This window comes from Acomys russatus, chromosome 2 (assembly GCF_903995435.1).
Source record: "Acomys russatus chromosome 2, mAcoRus1.1, whole genome shotgun sequence".
Lineage (NCBI taxonomy): Eukaryota > Metazoa > Chordata > Mammalia > Rodentia > Muridae > Acomys > Acomys russatus.
In genome coordinates, this window is record NC_067138.1 from 96995547 (window position 1) to 97017672 (window position 22126).

General features: G+C 42.1%; 1 protein-coding gene across 21 annotated transcripts in view; it reads right to left on the minus strand.

The window, feature by feature from the left end:
• The window catches only part of Elavl2 (ELAV like RNA binding protein 2), a 155240-nt gene that overhangs the window by 36382 nt on the left and 96732 nt on the right, over positions 1-22126 (minus strand). The gene's annotated exons all lie outside the window — the stretch shown is intronic.

Genomic DNA, 22126 nt, shown 5'->3' on the forward strand with positions numbered 1-22126 from the left:
CCATATGCATTTTTAAAAGTGTGCTATACAAAAATAAGCCGTGTTTTGTATATAGCCCCCTTGGATACATATTTTGATTTTTATCAAGATCTATACCAGGTGATGGACCTGTCTCATCTAGGCTATAATGTTCATAGATGAAAAAATAGACTAACAGCACATCTCAGAATGAACTGTTAAACAATGAAACAATGTACGACCACATGCATGTGACACACACACACACCTTCATGTAAAAAAGAGTATTTTTTTGATAAATGTAACAGAAATTTCTATAGGTATTATTCTGATCTAGAAGAGGAATACACCAAAACAAAGGGATTTACAGAAAGGATAGCATAAGTAATGACCAGAAAAGGAGAAGACTTAAGTAAACAAAAAAACACACACAAAAAAAAGGCTGCACAACAAAAATTTCCAAACAACTCTCGGGCTTCCTGGCAGCCCCATCTGCTGGCCATCTCACTGTTGTTCAGCAGTGCCCTTCTAGAAGACATAGAGGTGCCATGATGTGTTGCATTGGCCTAAGCCAGGCTGCTCCAAGGTCAAATGGCAAGTGAGCCAAAGCTTCTCCATTTGAGAAGAGACAGGTGACACGAATAAAAAAGTGATTAGAGAGCTGATAGTCTCTGCAAAGTACAAATGCTTTACTAAAACCCTGACTCTCTAGCAGTTTCATAGGGAAGTAGGGAATTTGTTCTTGATGGCTCCCCCAAATGCTACTGAACACTTTGGTATGGGAGATGGCCACTCTGGTTGCTCTAATGTGCGACTTCCTTGCTAATGGGCAGAGAAACACAGATGACCAGATATAACTTAGTAACCATGAGAACTTGTGAATATGCTTGAGACCATGATCAAAATTTTAGAAAACAGGAGCTAACATACTCTCTCTTACCAAAATGTTTTTAACTGTAATAAAAAGAACAAACAGTAAGGAGGGATTGAGGCACAAGGCAGTGGTAGAGAGCTTGCCTACCATATGCAAGGCCCTCGGCCAAAAAAGCAGCACTTCAGAGAACAAAGAATTAAAGAAGAGAGCCAAAAATTAAGTAGGCCCTTTAGTTTCTTTCACACTAAATTTGGGTCTTTATTTTACCCACAAATTTATAAATGCACCAGGCACACATGTGTATATATACTGAAACAGACAAAACACTAATGCACATTAAATAAATCTACAAAAAAAAAAAAAAAAAATCACATGTTAAATCATTGTAATGAAGTCTTCAGAATTTTACCGAATTGGAAAGCACGTGGATATGTGTGGAATGCCCTCTTAAGAGAAAATACTGCTACTCTACCGTCATTGAGCGTGATTCAAGCTGGTAGAATACAAAAAAAATCTGTGCAAAAAAGCAGCTTACGATGGAACAAATACAGGATTCGGGAGCCTGGCATGTGAGTTGCAGTCTTGTCGCTGCTATCTGCCAACAGTGTGATTTGGAAGATGTTACTCAGCCTTTCAGACCCACAGCTCCCTCACCTACACAACTAGAATGCTAGAGCAATGATGATGACAGTCATTACTGATGAGCAGTGGCCATCCTAGTCAAAAGGCTACAAGGAGAAAAAGCACACATACTACACTTAATGGGGTTTAAGTACATTCCTTTAAGGTTACATCAGGAAGTTATTAAAATGTGGAAAATGGAGAAGCAGACAAAGCATCATACTATCTAGTTTTGTCACCCTACAACTCGGTGATAAAATTAACTAGCAATGGTATCACAAGAATGCAAGTACTCTTTCCTACAGGCAGTTTTTCGACCAGCTACTTCTAAACCCCTTACTGTCTCAACCTGACCTGCATTCTAGAATCACGTAGAGATCCTAGGGAGCCTGAGCCCCACTCTCCAAACTCCTGCTTTTGTCAGTCTCTTCTGAGGCACTAAAAACAGCTTTCCAAAAGTTTGGTTATTTTATGATACAACCAGACTGAGAAATACTTATTTACTTGCTTCAAAAAAAAAAAAAAAAAAAAAAAAAAAAAAGTGCGTGTGTGCACAACTTAGAGGAGGAGTGAGTCAGTCTTCTCCTTCCCCCATGCGTGTATCCCAGGACTGAACTCATTGGGGTTGGCAGCAACTGCCTCTTCTTGCTGAGTCATCTCACTGACCCAAGGAAGCAAGTTCTAATGGTGAGTTTTAGGGTACATAGAGCATCTGGAAGCTACGATGAGGACTGAGCATGTGCAATGTCTCCACAGGGAAGACACATTTTACAGATGGACTGTGAAGAGGATGCAGTGGACTTCCTCCACGGTGCCACATTACCCACCACAGGCCTCCTGAGGTGGGTCTGGGGCTGCCGTGCTTCCATGCCCAGTGCTGTGCACAGAGAAGACTGTCCTGATTGTTCTACTGGCCTCTCACCCAGGCTGCCCGGAGTCCTGACTCCTGGACTGCTGTAGGCAGTGGACGGTTTGCAAAATGAAAGCAGGAGGACTTAAACGGTCTGTTTACTTTACCAAAGATATATGTCACCCATTAGAGAACCTCACCCATTAGAGAACCTATTCTTTGAATATGACCTGACACTCAATGCAATCTGGCCAGCTACAATGATGAATAAAATTCTCACTACGACTGACTAAAACTGAACACATTTTTACTTGCAGATAACCTCTTAAGGTTCTGATCTGGCATTGTTGAGAAGAGTGACGCCTGCCAACTAGAATGCGTTCAAGGTAAGTGGATTTTCCTGTTAAAAGTAAAACAATGTAAGGGCTATCCTCCTAAGAGGTACATTCTTGTGTCCACTTGAGATGTTGGGGTACCAATACAAGAGACAACCCTTATCTGAGGAGTGTCTATCTGCAGCACATAGTAACACAGTGGTCCATACTTTGTAAAGGTGCAGAGAACGGGAGGGAGGCAGTCTGTCTGCCTTAAAGGTGCCATCTACAGGAGCCCCTCCCCCAAGGCTCAGGGACCATTAGCACTCAAGTCAGACAAAACTCCCAGGGCGGAGAGGGGTGCTGGGCATGAAGGCCCACCCCTCTCTGGAAGAGGGGGAGTCAGTCTTCTTCAGAGCCCTCGCCTTGGTAGGTTGGCTGTGCTCCAGGGGAAGGCCACACAGCCAAGCATGTACTGGCAGCACAAACTCGACTTGACCAGCTTTTCTTACAAAATGGCACCATGCTGGGTGAGTAGAGAGAGGAATGAGGGGAGGATCTAGGGGCAATCTGGAGAGAGGGGAGAGTACCATCAAATGTCCTGGATGAAATTCTCAAAGAATTGATTTAAAAAAAAAAAAAAAAACAATGGAAAGGTTCAAGAGTAATAGGAACTTTAGTGCTTTAATTATCCAGGTCAGCAAGTACACACTGGAGCTTACGGTAAGAAAGGGCATCACGAATGTGGACAGCGCCTCCCTGCTGCCCCATCTCAGCTATGCGGTAACTTACTGCTCAGGTACAAACTCAGAGTAGTCCTGTTTGATGGTCACAGCTTTCGCGTACAGTTAAGGATGACACGCAAAGCTTGGCAACCAGCCTGGCAACCACCATAAGAACCAGGGGAGGAAAGCAGCAAGGCGGACGCGCGGGCACTGTCTGACAGACCGTGTGTGTGTGTGTGTGTGTGTGTGTGTGTGTGTGTGTGTGTGAGAGAGAGAGAGAGAGAGAGAGAGAGAGAGAGAGAGAGAGAGAGAGAGAGAGAGAGATTAACTAATTTATTGGTTGCCTACTATCTCGTTTCTGTGGATTTGGGCAAATAGGTTTATTCTTTACTTATGTTTATGTCTATGCTTTTAAAAAATTACCTTGTACTATGTTTCTGTTAACGAGTTTTTGTTTAAAAAAAAGCAATAGCAAACCAAGCACCAGGAAAAGAAAACATACTGAAATAAACTACTGAGCCAAGACCTAGCCTTTCCACTCCTGTGCTCACTGGTTACTTAGCAGCAGGAGCTATGGGGGAAGGGAACCAAGCACCTTTCTTTCCCTGTACTGCCTAAATGTTCTAAGTGACTCTGAATTTGGAATGTATACATTAATTACCCCCAAACCTAAACTCACTTACAAAAAAAAAAAAAAAGTCTTACAAAGCTCCATATTGAAATTCCAAGTACAGCTGATTATGGATGCCAACACATTTAAGAGAAAAATGCTTCTTAAAAACAAAGCTGGCATCACTTGTCCCCAGCTATCTTCCCACACTACCTTGTCCATAGTCACTTAAGGGTTCACACGCCTCTAATCTAAGCTTTGCACCCACGGGTAAGGCAAGGGTTCTAGAACTTCATTATGGAAGCAGCTTGGATGGAGAGTTACAGAGCCACTCGCACAGGCCTGCTGAACTCTCTGGACCAATACCACATGGCCCAGCAAGTAGAAGATGTCTTTTTTTATTGGCCTGCTTTTTAATTGAACATACACACCACAGAAAAAGATCCCTTCCTTCACAAGAGATAGAAAAACCATGTCTAAAATACAGCTGATAAGAGAGAAGTCATGAGCGAATGGCTCCAGCCATGGTCAATGACCTGGGGCACAGAACTGAGACACTGCAGCTGGCCCTGAAGGGACAGGGGACCACACACACGGTGTGAAGGTCAGCTAAACAGGAAGAGAATCTGTTAGTGTTGAAGTGATACTGTAGGCAGTAAGTGCCAATTTACCCCAAATGGTGTGTAATTCAAAGCATCGGCCACTCCCTCGTCACTGACAATGCTTTTAACAGCATACTTTAATTAAAAACTTAATTGCATATTTTAATTAAAAACACACAATCTTCTGGACTTGTTTCATTCAAAGGTCACTATATTTAGGGTTTGTTTGTTGTTGTTGTTTTTTTTTTTCCTCCTTCTTCTTCCTATTTCAAATTACTACCAGTGTTCGAAATATCAAATTACCCCTTAGGTCTAAAACTAAAGGCAACAGACTGCCATGACTCTTGATTAAAAACCTAGCACATCAATTTTATCCAGACATTATTTAATGAGGCCTTTTCCGAAAAGAGTTTGTGGAAAAGAGTTATACTTAAGCATTTCTCACTGAAACTAGGTATCCACTCAATCACAACTGAAGCCCACATTTTGCTAGGCCTTGGAGTATGCAAAGATAAGGCAGTGTTCCTCATCACAGGTCTCCAATCTGAGAGGAGACAAATGAACAAGAACAAAATAAAGGAATAAGGAGAAACAGCAAGTGAGGTTACACTGACAGAGACCAAGGTAGCTCCGCAATTTAAACACAGTAGAGTGGGCCTCATCCTGACAGTATTATCTGATACACAACCAGTAGGAAGTAGGTCCTGCCTGGACCAGTGACCAAGATGACCCTCCTATCGGCATGCTGCCCACTTGCACAGCTAAATTTGCCTCTCTTCCTCAGCTGGGCATCCTTTGTTATTAATTTTCTGACATGGTATATTGTTTCTATGCTCGCTCTTCCCAGGGCTTTGGAATCCAAGATGAAGGCCACCCTCCACTACTGTCATAGTGTCCTCCTAAAAGACCAAACCTGACCATGCCCTGGTTTCTAAGATAACCACGGTCTTCCTACTTCCTTCCACCAGAGCTGGGCTTCTGCTGGTCCTACAGGTATGCCCAGCTACGCACACTCGGGTGCCAGTGCTGGAGCACACTTCCAGAAGCCTGAGACTATCTGTGAAAGCTCCTAAGCTCCTCCTGCTATCACATGCCTGGCTCCTAATGTGCAGTGTCCATCACTAGGACTGAAGACTAGTTCTCCCTAGTAGTTCTCTATAGATAGACAGATATACATACACACACACATACATACACACACATACATACATACATACATACACACACACACACACACACACACACACACACACACACACACACACACACGCCAACCTGGATGCATGCTGGGCTAATTTGAATATAGGCAAATCATTCCACTTTGGGACTGCGCAAGATAGGGCAAATGGACCTCAGTTTCTGACAAAGGCCTAAACACATACTATAAATAAATTATAAATAAATGTTCAGCGACCAAATGATGAAGTTACTAAGAGTAGTATCCGCACTCCGCGAGTGTGTGGCTAGGAATCGAGCTGCCCCTAGGAGCATGTTCCTCTGCCCCGTCTTGTACCAGATGGACCACTGAACACGGAGATGAAATGCTCAAATGTTACTGTATTCTGTCTTCATAAGGGAGTCATATGAGCTATTTTTTTAAAATAGTTCATGTAAAATTTCTCATGAAAAATTTCTATAAATACCATTAAAATGAAATCTCAATTTAAAAAATAATGTTATATAGAGTAATTTGATAGATTTACATAAATCTGTTTCACAAATCTGTAAGTATGAATTATGAGATGTCAGCATATAATTTTGTTGAAAGTGCTTTTTCACTAATATAATTAAGTCTGCTGAGACTATTCATGAATGAGTCAAATAAAATGCAGAGTGAATTCTGTAAAAACCTGGTAGTTGAATCAACAATAAAAGGTGACTCCACTGATTGATGTGTATCTATTATTTCATTTAGAGAAGTAGTAATGTTTTATGAAATAACAGAATAAAAGCAGCATGGATCTTTTTTAAAATCCCAGAGTTATCAGAAACGGGTTGCTGCTGATGGTCCTGCATTTTGCAACCTGAAGTCTAACAATAAAACATTTGGGGAGAAAAAAAAAAAAAAAGAAAGAAAGAAAGAAAACAGATTTGTGCTCTCTAAACAGCTCCTGTGTAAAATTGAACACCTTAACTAAAAGGGGTGGAAAAGTAAAAAACAAGATTTGGAGAATTTGAATTCTAACGGGGAGATTTTTCTCTGCCCTTCTCCCTTCCTCCTCTCCATACACAATAAAGTTGCAAATGTGTTGTCTTTCTTCAGATGGACTTTCTGTTCCTGGGCACCCATCATGTGTGTCTGTTCAGACAGGCTGTGTGCTGCAACCCTGGCATCAGAGTGGCAAACTCCAGACTTGACATGCTTTCTTAATATCTCCCCGCATGGGTGCCACACAGCCCGGAAAGGGAAGAGAGAACCTTGAGAGCGGAGGGACGCCATCCTTCCCAGTCACTTCCCTTTCTCAGCCCTGCATCCCCTCCAGATGCACCAGGTTTTTCCACTGGGACAACCCACTAACTTGGGTCACACCAAAAAGCTCCTTGCTGCCCTCTGATGAGTAAGAGCAAATGCGGAGGGGGCCGCTGGCAGGATCCTGTCACACAGTCCAAGCCAGCTCTCACCACACTGAGCATTTTGACCAGCTTCCCAAAGGACATTACCAAGGATTAGCACCAGGACAGAGAATTTAACGTAGCCGTTCACACAAAGCAGAGAACAGATGGGTCGCTCCACAACTCGTGTTCTCCCCAAATGCTAATAAAGCTGGCCTAAGACTCAAAGGACCTAATACTTTAAATGGCTTTTGAAACTTCAGATAGATGGAGATAATAAGAAAAAGAGTTTAAATTGTAACTTTTCTGCTGAAATCAAAGTTGTAAGTAGTGATTATTTGGTAAATATTACTTAAACAGCCTAATTCTATGGGGATTGGCTAATGTCCTCTGCACCAGGGCATCTTCTCTGAGAGTTAATTTTAATGGCCATATCTGTCCTGATTACACAACTAGTAAAGCTCTATTTTCCTACAGTACCAGTCCCAGTAATTATGAATTTGCTGGCAATGCAGTGTGACCTTGTTTAAGTTGGCGAAAGTGTGGGTTCTGAATACATCACCCTTGCAGACAGCATTAAGAACTCCCACACAATTCATTCTTAGCTTATGGAGAACAGAGAGAGAATATTAAGTCCTCTAAACATTCAAATGCTGCACCAAGTACTATGACTGTCTCGCATCTAATACAGGAAAGATTAGGGGGAAATGAGCTCAATCTGAAGACAGAAGATTAGTGGGTTCCTCGTGTTCCACATCTTTAAAAGGTTTTCCAGTGTGGAAGAGAGTAATATGGTAGAGCACCTGGGCAGGGAGGACAAAAGCCAGTGCACTCCCCACTCACCATTTTGGTAGCTGCTCAAAAAGAGCCATCAGTAGCTCTACCTTCAACTAGTAAGGCTGCTGCTGCGATTTGAGCAAAAGGCAGACACTGGCAGGTAGCCAAAAACTCAGGCCCTATAGTTCAAAGTTAGGACACCAACAGCTCTGAGCTAATGTCAGATGTACTCCCAGTTAAAGGCGTGGGTTTGCAATAGCCTCTCCTTCTTCATTATAATTAACATATGCAGACGTCCGTTCAAGCTTTTCTTGTGCTTGCTTAAAAGGCAACGGGGTTGTTCAAGTAAATATCATTTGAGATGAGGGCAGAGGAACTATATTCCTCAAAATAGTATTGTGGCAAAGCAGGAAGCCAGTTAACAACCATGGTAGTAAAAAGGGCATCTGCTGTTGCTTGCTCTACCAGCTGGTGTCAATCTTCGCACGGGTGCATGCACACATTCACACAAAGAAACCCGTGAGCAGTCCACCAAGAAGCAATGCAGCTTTCCTAATATGGCTTTTACTCTCAGGAAGATAGCATTTTTATTTAGATACCGCACCCCACCCTCCACCCCCAAAAATTTAAGCCCCTAAGCACTATAATTATTTCAGAAACCTCTTTGACATTGTGTCAGCCTTGCAATTTACTAGGAAGGCTGTTTTGTTCAAATTTTCAAAGAGAAACATTTGATTATACAAACTTTGTAAGGAACATCAGATTATGCAAACCATACCAGGTCTGTGTGATAAAGGATTCTTCTGGAGATAAATTTTCTTCATGAACACATACTTTGTAAAAAAGTCGTCTTATTCAAAAGTGTCAACACTCTAAATTCTCTACTGTGGAGAGGTCTGTAAGTTTTAAGGGCAAAGTCCATTCCCAATAGCCCTTAAGAACACTGACCTACCTGCCTTGAAACAAAGAATACTGCACTGCCTAATACTGCTATGCAGCAGCACACACGACACAGATTCATTGCATTTAATGCTATGTATACACATTTACAGACATTTTATAGGTATGAATGTGGAGTTCAGAGATGATACTAACTTGCTCAAATGGATATGGGAAGCTAGGAAACCAGTTTGACTTCCCAATTCAACTTCTCCGAGTTTGCAGCATTCAGGAGCCTAGGCATCACTTCGAAGACCCTGTGCATCCGAATATCACAACTCTCCAACTAGAAAACCCATCTCCAAATACACCTGCATTTGAGTTCCTGCCCTTTGTTGTGTAATCAACTGACTGAAACTTTACCGTTCTTTCCTGATCCATCCAAAAGACCACATATAAAAAGGAAGAGAAAGGGGCGTGCGGGGGGGGGGGGGGGGGGGGACACAAAAGAAAAGGAATAGCATCCTGCAGGTGCAGAAACCACTTAAGCCCTCAAAACAAATCCATCATTATGAAGCAGATAGATGAGAGGTATCCGCATTATAACAAGATTCATCTTAAATGAAGCTTGATTTACACACTCCTCTTCCAGAAGCTCAGAAAGCAATTCTTATGACTAAAGCCAAACATGCTTGTTACTGCCAAAACTGTCTCCCACACAAGACACATCTCTCCTCAGCAGATTGCTTAAAATGCTTCCATACTTGGGAGTATGGTTTCCTGGCTATAGAAAAGAAGGTGGGATCAATTCTGCAACGCCTCTGCTCTCTAATACACTTAAAAATCTAAAGTCCCACCACAAATAGAAGAGCAGCAGGTGCCAGTAACGAACAGGGAGCAAGTCTGATTGGTCACTGGAGTTTTACTTAACAAATGATTAACCTGAAAAGCTGAAGTCTAGTGTTTAAAGACAGGTAAAAGTCAGGGTTTTCTTGACAAAGAAATGAAAGGGGATAAAGAAAAGCACACAGAGGAAGATGAGGAAATTTGTTGAGAAGCATAAAAGATTTGATCGGGACAAAAGTACACCACACACTAAACATAGAGAGACAAGAGAGAACTGCCTCTCCCTGAGAACCAGACCTAGCCTTGGGGAAGAATAGCATTCGAGACTCACCAGACTGACCACTGATGCACACTGAAAGAGACCTGAGAACAGTCAGTCTGCAGCAGTCGCAAGGAAAACGCTGATCTAAGATGAGTGATTAAAAACCCACCCTTCTCAAACTATGGCACCAGCCAAGGACAATACGTGCAGTAAACTTCGAACCCCTACTCAGATCTAGCCAATGGACAGGACATTCTCCACAGTTGAGTGGAGCGTGGGGACTGACTTTCACATGAACTCTGGTGCCCCATATTTGACCATGTTCCCTGGATGGGGAAGCCTGGAGGCACTCAGAGGAAGGATAAGCAGGCTACCAAGAAGAGACTTGATACCCTATGAGCATATACAGGGAGAGAAGGTCCCCTCAGTCACAGTCATAGGGGAGGGGAGTAAGGGGAAAATGGGAGGGAGGGAAGAATGGGAAGATACAAGGGATGGGATAACAGTTGAGATGTAATATGAATAAATTAATTAAAAAAAATAAAAACCCACCCTTCTTCCCCAAGTCTCCAGGAGCTTCCCAGGCCTACATGAGGACCTTGTACTCGTCTACAAAAACACTTATTCCACAAGCCTCCTTTCACTGAACACTCAACTTCTGGGTTGCAGGACCCTGTCCTGCAACCGCCTTCGAATCCAGTTGAAGCTAAGAAGCCAATCCTTCCCAGAGATCTGTACCTCCCTGCAACATCTCACATTTGAAATACACCAAGAAACCTGCTGACCTGTGAGTGAGTAGAGCTTACTATCACAGCTGTGCAACTATTCTCATCATGTATCCTTCAGAGACAGACAACACGTCTGCAAAAGGCAAAGTTAAAGATGGCTACCCTGGGCAGAGCTTTTGAAGCCTCTTTTATATAGATGTCCAACTACGTGGATGTGGAAGTTCCCCACAACCAGCTACGATGCTATTCTGAGTGGACAGAAGGTGGGAAGACATTATTTTGATATTGCATACAAGAATGACAAATTATACTTAACCCAAGTCTAAGCTCATCACAAATAAGGAGGTGATGCCAAGTCAAGACAGGTTAGAGATGGAAAGAGGCAGGGTGGTTACGGGAGAAATAATGGGTAAGATCATACAATTAAGACAATTTTATGAAATAGAAGCCTCAGTTCACCTTAAAGTGACCTCTACAAAGTGACATATGCCAAGCTCTACCTGGGGATAAGTGCCCACTTTAGTTCCTTTTATTTCAAAAAGAGCAGGATTCAATTAGAGATATTTTTAGCAAAGATAAAGAAGTAAGTTTCCCAAGGACTGTCATTGTCCTCACGCAACACAAAGATTTAGGCATAAATAACATGATTTTCCTTCTTGTATGGAACATTTTGCTTAGTTTATATTTGATCAACAAAGACAGCTAACATTTTTCAGGAGTATAAGAAACCTATTTTTCCTTCCCTTAAATTTAAAATAGTCATGCAAAAGCACTGAATTTTATATCTAGAAGAAATCCCCCAATGAAAGCATTGTTTGAGAAGGTTGGAGTATAAATACTGAGTACAAGGAAACCTACTTAAATACTGCAGACACAGCCTTTGGGAGCTCAGGAAAAACGTGTCTGAAGCAGCAGAGGGGACTAACCCCAGTGGATCACAACTGTCAAGGAAGTTGGCAGTACTCACTCGTAAGTGGGGAAGTCTGTGGGTCAGATGAAAATGGCTACAAACTCAGCCAATGAAGTACCCTGATGGAAATACATACACATTTTGTCTTTGCTAAGGGACCACCTTAGGTTATAGCAAACCACTCAGACCACGCGGCAGTACGCCCATCAACCAACAGATGGCTTCTGAAGAAATACAAAATGGTGCGGTTCCTACCATGACTGCACATTCCCCCCAAAATTACCTCATTTATAAGGTGGAAAGAGGAGGCATTGTAAACCTCCAAATCTAAAATCCACAGAGGTACTATAATAAAGAAACTAACACTCGGGGGGGGGGGGTATAACTCATTAGATCACAGAGTACTGTGGCTGTGTCTACAGCCACATCCTAGTAAATCACCCTTGCTGAAGTACAGAAGCGGAGGAGGCTTACCTTTTAGTCATATGGTGACAGTGAAATATTTTAATCTCATGCCAGAATGAAGTGCATTCAACCACTACTGGTAATTCCAATCTTACACTCCCTATGAAACAAGAAAACTCTGAATACTGTCACCTTATCATCTCAAGTACACCCATGAATCTACAACCGGATAGAAATTAAGATGAGGCTTATTCGTGATCACCTAAATCTTAAGTCATCTTAGAGTATGAAATAGAGTGCTTCTGCTCACTTGACACTAGAAAAGCCATGTGGTTTATTTACTCTATGTGCTGTAACTTCTATGCCCAGCTATTTGGATCACATCACATGGAAATTCTGCAAAAAATAAGTATCTCAAGAGCATAACAAGGACAGGTGGGTTTTCTCAAGCTAGAAATGTAAGGCTCCCTACTAAAGACTCTTATGAATTCAGTGCCTACATCAGTGAACACATCTCATCTGTGAGCAAAGGCTACGCCAAGGGTGTTCTCTAATGATTATGCCCACAATGGCACCATCTGCCCTACTCCTTGTCAAATTACCTTCCAAAAATACATTTAGCTCTATGTGCTAGAGTGAGGCTTGCTAAAGAACGTTCTACAGGGTAGAACACCACACAAAGCATTTGGCAACTAAGCACAAGTAAACTCAAAGAACTAATGGGTTTACTAAGTGCCAATCTTTCCAGTCTTTCCTGACTCAACCACCTTTGGTGTCAGGCAATTTTCTGGTTTCATTGCTGACAAATTCTTATATGCTACCAATAAAGAACAGGAATGATTACAAAATGATTTTTATTAAATTTAAGGGTGACAGAATTAATTTGTGATACTGCCAGACCTCTTATCAGTTGAGTCCTACTCTCAAATCAATACAAGCTATAAAGTTCTGATTCTAGGTTCTTTAGTTAGCATCGTCATTAAGCCATTTCACTTACACTCAGAATACTTATTGAGTTTTTCTCAAGCAAGATATTTTACAGCAAAAGCAAAGCAAACCAAAACAAAACCATACACATATACCAAAAAAGGATCTGAACAAAAAAACCCACATAAACTGTATAGGGTTCTTTATCTACACCCACACCCAAATCACAGCCAATAAAAGTATCAAGCACTTGTGGCATGCTAAAGCTGTCTGGCACATCTACAGGTGTGACTTAATTAGCTGAGATGGAAATAAAGGTTGTTTTAGTAGCCATTAACCTCTGATTGACCTCTAATTGATTACTTATTTTGAGACAGTGTCCCACTGTAGCCAAAGCTGGCTTTGAGTGCAAGGTCTTCCTTCCTCCAGCTCTGGAACTGAGGCAACAGCATGGCATTCTTTAGACTTTAAGTCTCCAGCATGTGACAAATTACAGTTATATTCAATTCAACTATTCCATAACACTTAACAACTTCAATGTTATTTCTCCTACTCATCACAACATGGGAGTTAACCCAGGATTTCTTCACTTTCTTAGCCATTCTTCAGCATTTGGGCTAAACAGAAACAAACAAGCAAACCAAACCTAAAGGTAATCTCGGGCATCAAAATTTATCCAATGACTGTCCTAAGTGGAATGTGGAATCTTAGCAACAGAACACAATCACTTTTCAGTCTTGACTGTTACCCCCCAAATCTTGATTACGTTATCCCTAACAAAAGTAACTTGTTCTGGCACCATTACCTAGTATTATGAAAAGAAAAGTAGAGGGTGATAGGGAGGTGTTAGCAGAGTGCACTGTTCTGAAAACAACCCTGGTCAGGTGCTTACATCTACCTGTAACTCCTGCTCCAGAGCATCCAAAACCCTCTTGTGGCTTCTGCACTCACATGTGCATGTCCATATGCGGACACATATGAACATTTAATAAGTAAGTTCTTTTTAAAAAGAAAAAGGTTAAAATGGCTATGGAAGAACACACATGTAATTCCAACACTGGGAACAGGAACAAAAAAAGAAAATAGGTCAAACGTCTAGAGTCATTCTTGGCTGTATGTTGAGGTTGGGAAAAAATAAGTAAAATAAGTTTTTCAAAAACAAGCAACTAAGAACCCACTCATTAAGTGACTAGGAGCTAAGGAAAAAATTTTTCAAAATTGCAAAGAACTTCCGTTGTTTGTCAGTTTGTTTTAAAGTGAAAATTTTATCACTTAAGTGAGGCTTTCTGCACGGTTTTCTTCCCCACCTCCAAAAGTTTTGTGTCACCTTGGCCAGCCTTCCCACTCCTCAACCCCAAATGATTTTTCAGGTAAAGCCATCAGAACAGGTTATCTGATTTCTTTAAACTCACACAAACTGCAAGGTGACAGCTTAACATTGACTCAATTTGTTTTTAAACAATTATGCTGATGATTGGGCCGTAGAGACCTATGAGGAAAAGGCACACTGCAGATAAAGTAAGACTTAAGTCTCTTCCAAGAGAACTTAAGCCTGACTGAAAGACAGGGACAACCACGGTGGACTCAGGTGACAATGACAACAACTGTATCATCTCCAGAGTAATAGGCACAACTGAAGAAAACACAGAAACTAAATTACACCAGTTTCAGGAAGACAAGAATTGCAAGTTTTTCTTACTTGTAGGTTCTAGATTTCACAGATACATAAAATCATGTATGTATATATGTTATGAACACATACACTCATCTAAGGAACAAGAAATTAATGAGAGGAAGGAGTGGGAGAAGGGGAGAGGTGGTAAATAGAGGTGGAATATGCCCAAAGTCATATATTGTTTGTAAATGTACCTATGAAATCCACTGCCATGTACAATATATACCAATTAAAAACTTTTAAAATGAATAACAATGACATATACCACCAAACCCAAGGGACAGAGAAATGTAATGCCTTCGAGTGTACACATTTCCTCCAGTGCATAGCTACAGAAAGGCTTTAGTTACTGATGTGTAAATAAGCAAAAGGAATAAAGGTGATCCAGAGGTGTAGTCTGGTTTTACTACCGGGAGCTGCTATAAGCAACAGAAATTGTAAAACTTTGCTAACCTCTGAACAAAGGGGGCGGGGGGAGAAACCACACTCTAAATGACCTGTAGGTCTGCGGACTCCACTCCCTCTCATTCCTCCGGTTATTAGTGCTCATATTCAAGGATGAAACCCAGGATGAAAACACACAGTTAAGCAAGGATGATGGTGTCCATGAGATATCCTGGACAAAGAGCTTCCTCACTGTACCTCTTCTGCATTGGCCTAAGTCTATCCGATTTGGGGGGGGGGGTGCGTTTTGAGGCACGGTTTCTCTGTGTAACAGTCCTGGCTATCCTGGACTTCATTTTGTAAGCCAGGGTGGCCTCGAACTCACAGCAATCCACCTGCCTCTGCCTCCTGAGTCCTGGAATTAAAGACGTGTGCCACCAAACACGGCTTCTTCTATCCAAATTATTACAACACTGGCAATATGAAGCAAAAACGGGAGTGATGGAATACACCATGTTTAAGGTGTTCACGTAAGGTACACACAGGCTACACAACTATAAGTTACACAACTATAAGTTACTCTCACAGTAGATGAGGAAGTAAACAACTTTCCTTTAAGGTGTACTCAAAAGCCAAACTCTGACAGAATCAAACGTATGCATTACACAGCACGTTTCATTATAGCATAAACCAAGAGCTACAAATCTACTCTAACTAATTAGCAAAAAAGGTAATTTACCAGAATAGACACAGAAGTGTCTGGGAGGAAGAGGAGGCAGCTATAAAGCAGCCTCCGGAGTTAGTGAGACATCAAACCAGGAAGACAGTGTGTCCACCTCAATCTTCTCCTTTCACTGACTCTTCAAATGCCTTGGTCCAGCTAGGCCATCTGCTGTTGCCCGTAATCCCAGCATCCCCTAGGGTTGGGGAGAACTGCTCTTAGATTGGGCCTCAGGCCTGGTACAGAGTGACACAGTGTCTTCAAAAGCAAAATCCAAAACGGAACCTGGATGCTGGGGCAAACTGCCTAAGTGACTCTGAGTCCTTTCCTGGCCTTGCTTTCTGTAGCGGACTCAGGGAAGACATGCCAGCCACCCGCCATACACAGAAAGAGAAGTCACAGGTAGAATGGCCCTAATTAAAAGAAAAGAATGAGGCCACCCGGCCTTGAACACACAAAGTTCCTTAAAAAAATCTTTCCATCTAAACCAAACAGAAATCCACCTCTACATAAAGGACTACAACCAAAAGCCATTGTTATAAGCAGGTCACTAGCAAACCACACAAGGCTGCTGCCACACTCCAGCTCAGCACAGCAAACAGAAGCCTGGAACACTCTATATACCCTTCCTCCTCTGAACGCTCTTTGCCCTCTACCTTACCCCAAGCCTGACCTTCCCATTAGCCCAGAGTCAGAAGCGCGGCAGAGCAGATGTTCCCACGCACAGCCGACCTTCTCACACAGGCTGAAGGCCAGCAGCTTACTTGACTCGGCAGGACCCTCCTCACCAAGTAAGACACATGATAGACAGCCTCAGCAACAGGTTTCTTCCTCCCTCGCCCAAGGGTAACATCTGCAAAGCCCTGGTTCCAATCCCCAGCATGAGAGGGAAATTAATTTTTAAAAATCTAAGACTTTAACCTTGAGAAGTGTTAGATTTTTACTATCATTATTTTTGATTCATACAATGGGAGGAGGGGTTTCTGTTAAGCCCCAACACATGCAATTGCTTTTCAGCTGTCCATAGTCAACTCCTGAAAACGAGAACAGGGAGTCACTGAGAGTGGAATGACACAGCAGCAGCAGCAGCAGCAGCAGCAGCAGGCGGCACACAGCTGATGAGGAGTGGAAAGGCAGAGACTCAAAACCTAAAAGGAAGACTGCTCTACTCAGTGACAGAAGTCAGCATGATGCAAACTGGCCGCTGACCACATGTTCCTAAGGTTACAGATATCAGCATTTGCCTCGCCAAAGTAGCTTCAAGAAGATACTGAATTAGGAACTACAGAACTGCCCCTACTGTCTGAGGGAGTGGGAATGGGTCCGCTCTGAGGGTTTAGGAGAGATTTCTTGAAAGGTAGAAAGAAGGAAAAAGGGGCTTGTAAACAGGGAAACCAAATGACAGAAGGAAATTCTCACTCATAGTTGCCCCTTCCCATTGGGGAAATCTGACACCTCACTACCCCTAACAACCAAAAGAGGGCTCGAAGCCAGGGAAGAACATGAGGCAGCCTTGTGTGAAGACCAGGTCCAGATACCCAGAGGACTAAAATATACTCTGCAGTAAGGAAGCCAAGCACACATTATTCTGACTCTATTTTGTTATCTATTTGTTTTTTATTCTGTGTTTATAGGTATTCTGTCTGTGTATCACGAACTTGCCTAGTAGCCCTGGAGGCCAGGTGAGGGCATCAGCTCCTCTGGAACTGAAGAAATAGGCAGTTGTGCCGCACTATGCAGGCACGAACCTAACTGAGGTCCTCTTAAAGAGCAGCCAGTGCTCTTAACTGCTATGCCCCTCCGTATCAACTTTTAACCAGGTCTGGATTTGGATATTCTGAACCTGAAAATATGGGTTACCAAATGCTACCTTAGCTTTCTGTCAAAGCTTTTGACTTCCAATGTCTAATAAAAAGAAATGAAATATATATATATACATATATATATATATATATATATTACAAATCAGCATTAATACTTCTGTATTTTCATCTTCTCTAATACTTAGGAATGTATCCCTCAAATAAGACCCTTGCAACCCTAATGATTTAGACATTTAAAATAGACTTGCAACATTGAGGTTTTTTTTAACATAAGGAGTTGAATTTATTTAAAGTGTTTTATTTCAAATTAACAGAGGACACCTTGAAAAAGAACGTGATGCTAGCCAGTGGTGCCTCTTGTCTTCCAGAAGTGGAATGTTACAGGATGTAGGCAAGTCTTAAGTATCCATCAGTTCAGCATTTGTCCGTATATCTGTCTATAAATGAACAGTCACCAAAGGGCTGTCACTCAGAAAATAATAGGCACTATAGTAAAAAAAAGAAAAAGTCCACATAGATGCAAAGGCCAGGTATCTAATTGGAGAAGAGTGGCTCCTGGGCTCTTGTTCTCTGAGAACTTCTACATGATCACATATTTTCTATTGAGTTTTCACTGTTGCTGTTATCAGAACAAATGTAAACAGGGGACATAAAATGAATATATTTACACAAACATTCAATTAAGCTGTAGGGCTCTGGGTCACTAGTCAACATTATCTTAATTAAATGTAAAGCCAAATAATTTTTAAATAAACTCACAGGCTGAAACATTGAGGTTTTAACATGTTGAATCTCATTTTGTCCTGTTTGAGAAGGTGAGTGCTATGTGAGTCAACAGAACAGAAGTATTTGGCGTTACATGTAGGGAGGCTGCAAGGGATTGCAAGGGAAAAGTCGGATTTCCAAGGGATAAAAGCCTGTGATGCCATTAGGAGTCTTCCTTTATGAAGAGGTCTGACATCACAGTCAGCCTGTTTGGATGCTTTTCCAACAGACTAAGAGCAACTCGCACTCATTCCAGCTGTGTGATGAAAAGCTCTCAGACCAGGACCCAGGTCAGGAAGAATTAAGAGGACAGCAGATTGCAGAACCTGCCATTAATGATCAGTGCTTCAAGAGGACATTAAAGCACCAACACAGGAGGACATAAACTTTCCAGTAACCTTGAGGACCACACAGTGATTCCGGTCTACTGTTTACCTGCGTCTATATCTCCCTTACTCTTTTCCTTAAAAGGACAATTTAACTTCCTAAAGATGGAGTCCAAGGTCACACAAGCTAGAAGGGACCAAGCGCATCTATCACCGTACACCAAGAAACAGACGTTTATAATTGAGCTGGAGGAGGTGTAATATGAAATTGGTAAGTCATACACACTCTCTCCTTTCAAAATCAAAGCACACAATGTTGAGAATTCCAACAGAAAGTACAATGATGAGAAAAGGACTCATTAAGAACTAAAAATAAACTCTAATTCACAATATGCATAAGGACTTAACAAAAAAGGAAAACAGGATGTAAAACTGCATCTGCTAAGTTAACCATGCCCTGACAGAAATCACCCCTCCTCCCCACACAAATGGAAATCTGTAAAAATCTGTGAGTGAAGGAAGCAATGCTTCAAATGTTTTCAATGAATGTTTCTTTCAACAGAAAAGAAAACAAAGAGACAGCATATTTTCCCCCTTCTTCTAAGTCCTGTGATCTGCTAACACTGCAGAAATACTGGGCTCCTTCACATCCAAGTCACTGTGCTCTGTACTTCCCTATCGGAATGCCTTAGTTGACGAAATCGGAATGTTAAGATGGTACTTAGGATTTACATTAAAGGGGAAGTCAGCTGAAGGAACAAGGCATCAATAACAGTGCAAGCAAGCCACTCCTGACACTTTACTAACCAACACCCTTCAGCTAAATGTGACCAATACTCAATTTCCAGGTCAGTAATGCCCTAGTGGAGAGTCTAGCTGTAAGTCAGACCATCACTCACCAACACATACACACTCATGAGCATGCACGCGCGCGTGCGCGCACACACCCCCTACACACCCCCCACAACGAGTGGCCCCTACCCAGCTGGCATCTAGCTCATCAAGGCTGGCATACTGTCATCAGTCACCTACCTAGCTCCTTTAACTTCTTTTTCCTACTTTGTCCAACGTCCTAGTGATGCTGATCACACCGAGGCTAGAAAATAAGCTTTATAGTCCTCCCAGACCACGGGAAACTATTAAAAAAAATGTAGTGTGAGTAAGGACATGCATGTGTGCACATGCGTTTGGGTGCCCAGTGCAGGTACAGAAGCCAGGCGATGTCTGGTGTCTTCTTAGATCACTTTCTACCCAATTCCCTCAAGTCAGGGTCTCTCACTGGAGATTGCTGATTTTTAGCTAGGCTGGGTGGCCAGTGAGCCCCTCAAATCCTGAAATACTTTTATGTCACGCCAGGACACCAGAATGACAGGTGTGAACAGCCACACTCAGCCTTCTCACGTAAGTGTTGGGAATCCAGACTGAGTTCAGGTTCTTACACTTGCTCAGCTCGTGCTCTCAGCAATTAACCCATCCCCCTAGCCCACAAGAACGGCCTTTATATGCTAAAACTTTCAAAACTAGCATTAATAAAGCCACCTTCTCTGGCAAGAAGCAACATTTTAGTAGTAATCCCAAGGTGAACAATGTTAGTGTTCAGAAAGTTCTGGTAAATCCACATCACACCCATCTAACAGCTTAAATAACCGGACCTTGCAAAACCTGTCCTTTGAGGAGGTATAAAGTACCAAATAGGAATATTTATTTGAAATTATAGTTATGGTCAGCCCTCAAACGCGACTGGAGTGAAGGCGGTCCTTCACCTAAGAGGTCACTGTGCAGCTACAGCCCAATGTATCTTTGTCACTGAGATCCGTTCCTTCACAATACCCGTAAGGTCTACCAGTGCTATTCGACTGCTTAAAGCCCTCAAGACCCCTGACTACAAAGTTGGATATGGTGGTGCACCATCTGTAACCCCAAGACTCAAAACACAGAGGCAGGAGGATTACAGTAGTGAAGGCTGGCCTTGGGTACACAATGAGTTCAAGACCAGTAGGGGCTACAAAAATTGTGTGTATGCAAGTCCAATAAAGAGGGCCCATAATGATGTCAAAATTTAGCATTCTAAAGCATAAGAAAAGGAGTAAAAAAATAAAAGTGAGTCACTGTACATAGAACTAACCAGTCAAGTGCCATTCACAAATAAAATGCCAGGAAATAGTTGTTCAAGCTGACCTTTTCACAAAGCGTTTTCACAACAGAATGCAGCAGCAGCAGCAGCAGCAGCAGCAGCAGCAGCAGCAGCAGCGTGCTCCAAGTGAAAGCAGCAGCAGCAGCAGCGCGCTCCAGTCAAAGTCAATTAGTGTACAAGGAGCTTGAACAAAGCTGGCAAGTTCTGAAGCACAACTCCAGCTTTGGTGACAAGTAGTCCTCTTAGGAATATTCAATGGAAATATTCCGATGGAAGTTTTAAAATGTGCAAGTCAATTCCAAAGTTTAAGAAAACAAAGGCTAGTGCTACAATAGTCCAGTCATAAGGTAATGAATGAGAGAAAATAGACTGATTTTAGAGAGATGAGGGGGCAGGTTTGGTTTAGATGACAGATGTCCCTTACAGACTCATGTATTTGATGGCAATGGAGAGGTTATCAACTTTTTGGATGTGAATTTGCATACTTGGAGAATTTATAACCCCGTCCCACTTCCGGCTGGTTCTTGTCTTCCTGTTTATGGTAAGATGTGATCAGCTAGCCACCTGTGGCAATACTGTTCTTGCCAGCTATCATGGACTTTCCTCTGGAACGACAAGCCAGAATACACTCTTCCTTCTGTAAGCTGCTTTCTTCATGGTGTTTTATCTTACTAATAGGAAAGTAACTAACATAGATAATTCACCTTGGTATCTGAGGGGAAGCCCAGCGAGCATCATCTTCACAGAACAGTCCTCTTCCACAGGCACTATGTAAGCTGAGCATAGGTAAGCAAGAAGAGGTCTCTTCTCCTCTCGCATAGCTCCGCCCCCAGGCGCTGTGTGTTCCTCATCCCACAGAGGAATGACCGCTATCATACAGATGGCAGACACGAGACAGTGCACATAAACATACCTGCTAAAACAACTCTTCTTCCATTTTGTTTCTATAGATTTCCTAGACGCTGTGCTGTAATTTACCATTTTTCAAAGACCAAAATTTTCCTTTCTAAAAATACTGTGTTCACTCCCTTGTCTGGCTACTTCTTTGAATTTCATTTATTTCCTGTATTCATACATTAAACCTAACAAATGAGAAGATTTTCCTCTCTGACAGTGGTAAAATGGTCTATCTAACTTCTTAAACATACACACACACACAAATATATATTTCAGTAATCTTGTACTGGCATTAACCAACACTGACACTAAAAATTGTTCTATAAAAATACTTAGTTTAGGCGCTGAAGAAATCACTCAGTAAAAAGTGCTTATGACTCTCTCAAAGACCCAGAGGTTTAGTTCCCAGAACCACACCAGGTGAATCATAACTGCCTAGAACTCCAGCGCCGGGGAAATCAAAGTCCGCTGGCTTTGGCAGGTACCTACATGCACATGGTTGAGCATAAACTCCTGTAGGCATACATATATACCTGAGTTAAAAATCAGTATTTTGAAAC